This window comes from Bos taurus, unplaced genomic scaffold (assembly GCF_002263795.3).
Source record: "Bos taurus isolate L1 Dominette 01449 registration number 42190680 breed Hereford unplaced genomic scaffold, ARS-UCD2.0 Leftover_ScbfJmS_2396, whole genome shotgun sequence".
NCBI lineage: Eukaryota > Metazoa > Chordata > Mammalia > Artiodactyla > Bovidae > Bos > Bos taurus.
Window position 1 is genome coordinate 2,492 of NW_020191467.1, and position 6,637 is coordinate 9,128.

General features: G+C 43.9%; 1 non-coding gene across 1 annotated transcript; it reads right to left on the reverse strand.

Annotated features, from left to right (window-relative positions):
- Window positions 1-4,929: 4,929 nt before the first annotated feature.
- LOC112445669 (U6 spliceosomal RNA) lies at window positions 4,930-5,036 on the reverse strand. The gene has a single exon (XR_003033747.1). It is a non-coding gene; the product is annotated as a U6 spliceosomal RNA (small nuclear RNA).
- Window positions 5,037-6,637: the final 1,601 nt, after the last annotated feature.

Sequence of the window (6,637 nt, forward strand, 5' to 3'; positions counted from 1 at the left end):
GTCCCTGGGGTTCTCCAGGCAAGAACACTGGAGTGGGTTGCCATTGCCTTCTCCGACAAACTATGAGCACAATCGGACATTTCTCTGGCTTAAAAAACAAAACAAAAATCAAAGGCTAAACAGAAACCCTCTCTCTGGGTTTTTGACATTTACCATCTGTCACCCTCTAGCAGGGCTTGCTTAAGTTAAAACAGTCATAAATTAAAGACTTCAAAAGTTGTGCTCATTCAAGCTGAAAGGGAAACCAGGGCAAAGTAAACACGGATGGAACACCATTAAGCTACGAGTAGGTGAAGTGTGCGATTATATGGACCTACTTGTGTGTGTTATTTGCTCAGTCATGTCTGACTCTTTGCGACCCTGTGGACTGTAGCCTGCCAGGCTTCTCTGTCCATGGAATTCTCCAGGCAAGAATACTGGAGTGGGTTGCCATTTCCTCCTCCAGGGGATCTTCTGACCCAGGGATTGAACCTGGGTCTCCTGCATTGCAGGTGGGTTCTTTACCATCTGAGCCACCAGGGAAGCATACTTGTGTGGATTTCTGTAAATATGCTAATTAGAATCACTATTTCTGCTTAATTATGATAAGGAGCATTAAGGCATAATTAAACCCTCCAAAAGTGAGCTGGGATGTTTGACTCAACATTGGTGTCTATGATATGCGTGCGTGCTCAGTCTTGTCTGACTCTTTGCAACCCCATGGACTGTAGCCTGCCAGGCTCCTCCTTTCCATGGAATTTTCCAGGCAAGAATACTGCAGTGGGTTGCCATTTCCTACTCCAGGTGATCTTTCAGACCCAGGGATCGAACCCGAGTCTACTGCATCTCCTGCCTTGGCAGGCAGAGTCTGTACCACTCTGCCACTGGGGGAGCCTTGTGGCTGTTCAGGCCGCAGACTGCAGGTGGCTAAGGCCCCCTCCCTCCACTGGGCCAGTTTGCCACCCGCCCCCCGCCCACCACACTCCTACATGAGGCAAGGTGATTGTGAAAATGAAATACTAGCTATGGGGCCTGAGAGGAGAGGAACTGGGTTTTGAGGAAATTCATTTAGGGGACATAAAGAAAGTAAGGAGTAAATAAAATCTGACAATAAAATGGATAATGAAGGACCTACTGTACAGCACAGGGAACTCTGCTTAATGTTATGTGGCAGCCTGGATGGGAGAGGGGCTTGGGGGAGAATGGACACATGAATACATACATCTGAGTCCCTTTGCTGTCCACCTGAAGCCATCACAACATTGTTAATCGGCTGTACTCCAGTGTAAAATAGAAAGCTGAAAACGAAACAGAAACGACAAGTGCAGCTGTGGAGAGAGTGTGGTAGACACAGCCCAGGTGTGATTAAACTGGAGAAAATCACAGATTCATTAGATAGAAAGTTCTTGCATCATTTAGACAGGTTTATCTAGGAAGATTCAGGAGGAACTAGAGAAACAGGGGAGCAGGAAAAACTTAGGGGAGTGCCTTACAGAGCCAGGATGAGAAGGACAGATCACCAGCGCCCAGGGAGGACCTGAGGCCTGAACATTGGTGTGCACCCTGCCCCTCAACGTGGGAAGAGGCGTGTGATGCTAGGGGAGGTTAAAGCTTTGTGAGATGGGGCAGTTAGACAAACAGCGTGGGTGTGAAGGACAAGGAACATTCCTTTGAATATCCCTAAACTTTTTGGCACCAGGGACCAGTTTTATGAAAGGAGATTTTCCCCACGAATTGGAGAAGTGGGGATGGTTTCAGGATGATTCAAGTGCATTACATTTATTGTGTACTTTATTTCTATTATTATTGCATCAGCTCCACCTCAGATCATCAGGTATTAGATCCCGGAGGTTGGGGACCCCTCTCTCAGCTGTCTCTCCAGGGCATGGCTATCAGGTCACTGAGGCATCTTCTCTGCCTGTCATTACTTCGAGCCTTCAAATAAGAGAATTATCCCCCCAAACAGAAACATTCTCAAAGAAACAGTTTCAAATCTGTGTATATTGCTGTGAGTGGGTGATGTTTTCTACTATTATTAGGTTTGAGTTTCAAGGGTACCTGATTCCCCTTTGAATTCTAGTACTGCCTCATCATAGCTGCTTCATTGAACCACCTTTTGGTGTGAATCATTGATAGAAGCTAGCCTTCCCATGTGGCTCAGTGGTAAAGAATCCACCTGCCAATACTGGAGACATGGGTTTGATCCCTGGGTCGCGAAGATTCCCCTGGGAGAGGAAATGACAACACATTCCAATATTCTTGCCTGGGAAAATCCTATGGACAGAGGAGCCTCGCGGGCTACAGTCTGTGGGGTCCCAAAGAGTTGGATATGACTGAGTGAATCTCTATTTGATTACTAATGTTTTATCATTTTGAAGTTGATTTATTAAAATTATGTAAACATCAAGGTATGTTCATTCCCATTAGTTTTTTGTTGTAGTGGTTGTTTGTTTGTTTTGCTTTTTGGCCACACCATGTGGCATGTGGGATCTTAATTTCCTGACCATGGATTGAACCTGTGACCCCCCTGCATTGGAAGCTCAGAATCTTAACCACTGGACCATTAAAGAAATTCCATCATTAGTTATTATAATAAAATTCCAGACAGAACAAAGCCTTGAAAAAAATACAAGCACTACAGGACAGCCAGGTGCCACCTTAAACTTCAGAGATTTTCCCATGTTGAGTAAAGACGTGAAAAAAATAATTGTTTGAAATCTTAACAGCTGGCCCCATGATTCCTTTTTGGGAAGAGGAAGGAGGGAGCTGTCTCCTTGGGGGAAAGCCACTGAGGAGCTAATGCTACAGGCACCTGGACTCCAGGGGAGGGAAAACCTGCCAGGCTGGAGATTAGAGGAAGAGTTTCTTGTTTCTGCTCCTGCAAGGAGAGGGGAGTAGGGGCAGAGGGCAGAAAGGAAAGAAATAAGACCATGAAAGAAAAGCCAGCCGGATGGATGGAAGCTGAGCCCGGTCAGGGGAAAATGACATGTCAGTGTTAGATGGTAACCCAGCCATTCCCAATCAAATTTGTTCCCTATTACTGGGATGTAAAGCCTGACTTCCATCTCTTTAGGAAATTGGACTCAATTTACACACGGAAGCAAGATCTCAGTAGTCTAGAAACCAAGAAAGCCCTTCAGGACTATTTACAAAACCAAGGTGGGGAGGGTAGAACTTCCCTGGCAATCCAGTGGTTAAGACTTCACGCTTTCAGGGGGTGAAGGTTTGATCCTTGGTAAGGGAACTAAGATCCTACACACTGAACTTGGCCAAGGGAGGGAAAAATGCTATTCTTAAAAATAAAACCAAGAGGGGTGGGCTTTGGGCTTCCCAGGGCTGGAATTGGGACCCAGCTGAACTGACATCTTATTTTTTCTTTCCTTTTCCCTACCAAGTTAAGTATAAAAACAAATACCTTTTTGTCTCACGCTCAGCTTTTTTTTCTTGAAGGTTAGAAGTCCTCACTTTCCAGGTTTTGATTTAGCCAAGGATTTCAAAAAGCTTTCTGTTCACAGCGTTCAGCTAAAACAAGTAACAAAAGCTTGCCTGCTTACTCTAATTGCTTTAGATTAAGACCTTATCTTGCCTGGTTCTCCTCCCCTTAACTCCAGCCTCTGTGGTTACTGTCTTGACCTCCTTCCAGGATAACTTGATTCTTGATGTCCTGATTGTTTTTTTAAGTCTTTAAGCTTTCTCACTGCCCCCCCCCCCCCCCCCATTCTGGATTAAGAGAGGAGGAGAAAGGAGTATTCTCTAAAGCAATTCATGGTTCATGTCTAAGAAAAAACAATGGTTTAAGAATTGGGAAACCCCAGGTTCTGGCCTTAGCTCTACTGTTGACTAGCAGACACTCAAGCTATTTCTAAAATAAATTAGAATTGCATCTTTTTTTTTTTTAATAATTGAGGTTTCTTTTAAATATTTAATTTATTGAGTATTTATTTCACTGCACCGGGTCTTAGTTGCAGCACATAAGATCAATCTTCCTTGTGGCATGTGGGATCTAGTTCCCTGACCAGGGATCGAGCCCACACCCACTGCATTGGGAGCACAGAGTCTTAGCCACTGGACCACCAGGGAAGTCCCTGAAATACCTCTTTAATGTCTATTCCAGGCTCAAGTCTGAATCTCTGGACCCTCATAGTTTCCCACCACATTTATTCTCTGCTTTCCCCCAGTACCAAGAAAGAATCCGGTGTATTCATGAATCCTAATTCCAAATCATTAAAAACTGGTTTCTGTCTCCTTTTTTTCCTTCAAACTTTAGAAAACCTAAATAATTAAAACAGAAGAACTTATAAAACATAGTTTACACAGTGGTTTACTTGCAAGCAGTCTTTAATAGACTTCTTTCAAATTCTGACAAATACACTAGGTGTTTGGTTTGGATATGCAGAACTAAAAATATCTAAAGGAGAGATTTTTAATTACTTAGTTCAATCTGTGAAATTCCTGCGAATTCTATCTGGAAGAAAGAATAAGAAAGAATATGGGGGACTTCCCTGGTGGTCCAGTGGCTAAGACACTAGTCCCAATGTAGGGAGCCTGGGTTTGATCCCTGGTCAGGAAACTAGATTCCACATGCCACAGTGAAGACCTGAAGAAGCCAAATAAATAATGATAAATAAATAAAATTTAGGAGCAAAACAACAATATATATTTTTAACGAATAGAATATGGGCTTTGCAGTCTGAGAGACCTGGCCTTTTTCTTTTTCATGGTAGCAAGCAAACAGGATTTATTTCAGAGAGAAAGTACAAAACTCTCAGCATAGACACAGAGGAGGTGAAGTGCCCCAGACCGGGGCTTTGCAGTGCAACTTTAGATAAGTTACATAACCTCTCTGAGCCTTAACTTTTAAAGACATTTCCCTGTTTTATTCATACTTTTTTAACTTTATTTTTTAATTGGAGGAAAATCGCTTTACAATGTTGTGATGGTTTCTGCCATAAAAACATGAAATGCTTCACCAATTTGCATGTCATCCTTGAGCAGGGGCCATGCTAATCTTCTTTGTATCATTCCAATTTAAGTATATGTGCTGCCAAAGTGAGCACTGAGCCTCAATTTCTTCATCTATGAAATGGGAATGATACCTCCCTTGCAGGACTGTTGTGAGGATCACATGCCAGGTATATATTAAGTACTCAATACATGTTCATGTTCTCCTCCATTAAACACCATCTTATTTTTTACTTTGCTCACCAAGAGCACACGTTTGGGCCTGAAACAGCCTAGGTTCAATGGCCTGATCCCACAATTTTAGCAACTCGGTGATTTGGGACAAGTTGTTAACAATCTTGGAAGCACTGTTTTCTCATCTGGAAAATGGAGTTAGCACCAACAGTGCCCAGGTCCAGGAAGCGTTCATGAACTAGTCACATCCATCAGAATCACATTAAATCACCATGGAGACAGCAGGGATACTGAGAGAGTGCTGATGTTGAGTGGCTGCTGAGTTGCTGACGAGGGGTCAGCCAGGTGGCCAGGAGGAGGCTCCATCCTTCTCTTTCTTGATTTTACCTTTACTTGCCCCACTTTTCTTTTTTTTAATATTTTAAATTATATTTATGGCTATGCTGCTGCTGCTGCTGCTAAGTCGCTTCAGTCATGTCCAACTCTGTGCGACCCCATAGATGGCAGCCCACCAGGTCCCCTTGTCCCTGGGATTCTCCAGGCAAGAACACTGGGGTGGGTTGCCATTTCCTTCTCCAATGTATGAAAGTGAAAAGTCAAAGTGAAGTCGCTCAGACGTGTCTGACTCTTTGCGATCCCATGGACTGCAGCCCACCAGGCTCCTCCACCAATGGGATTTTCCAGGCAAGAGTACTGGAGTGGGGTGCCATCACCTTTCAGTTCAGTTCAGTTCACTTCAGTTCAGTAGCTCAGTTGTGTCCGACTCTTTGCAGCCCCATGAATCGCAGCACACCAGGCCTCCCTGTCCATCACCAACTCCCGGAGTTCACTCAAACTCACATCCATCGAGTCAGTGATGCCATTCAGCCATCTCATTCTGTTGTCCCCTTTTCCTCCTGCCCCTAATCCCTCCCAGCATCAGAGTCTTTCCCAATGAGTCAACTCTTCGCATGAGGTGGCCAAAGTACTGGAGTTTCAGCTTTCGCATCATTCCTTCCAAAGAACACCCAGGACTGATCTCCTTTAGAATGGACTGGTTGGATCTCCTTGCAGTCCAAGGGACTCTCAGGATTCTTCTCCAACAGCACAGTTCAAAAGCATCAATTCTTTGGCGCTCAGCTTTCTTCACAGTCCAACTCTCACATCCATACATGACCACTGGAAAAACCATAGTCTTGACTAGACAGACCTTTGTTGGCAAAGTAATGTCTCTGCTTTTCAATATGCTATCTAGTTTCGTCATAACTTTTCTTCCAAGGAGTAAGCCTCTTTTAATTTCATGGCTGCAGTCACCATCTTCAGTGATTCTGGACCCTAAAAAAATAAAGTCTGACACTGTTTCCACTGTTTCCCCATCTATTTCCCATGAAGTGATGGGACCAGATGCCATGATCTTAGTTTTCTGAATGTTGAGCTTTAAGCCAACTTTTTCACTCTCCTCTTTCACTTTCATCAAGAGGCTTTTTAGTTCCTCTTCACTTTCTGCCATAAGGGTGGTGTCATCTGCATATCTGAGGTTATT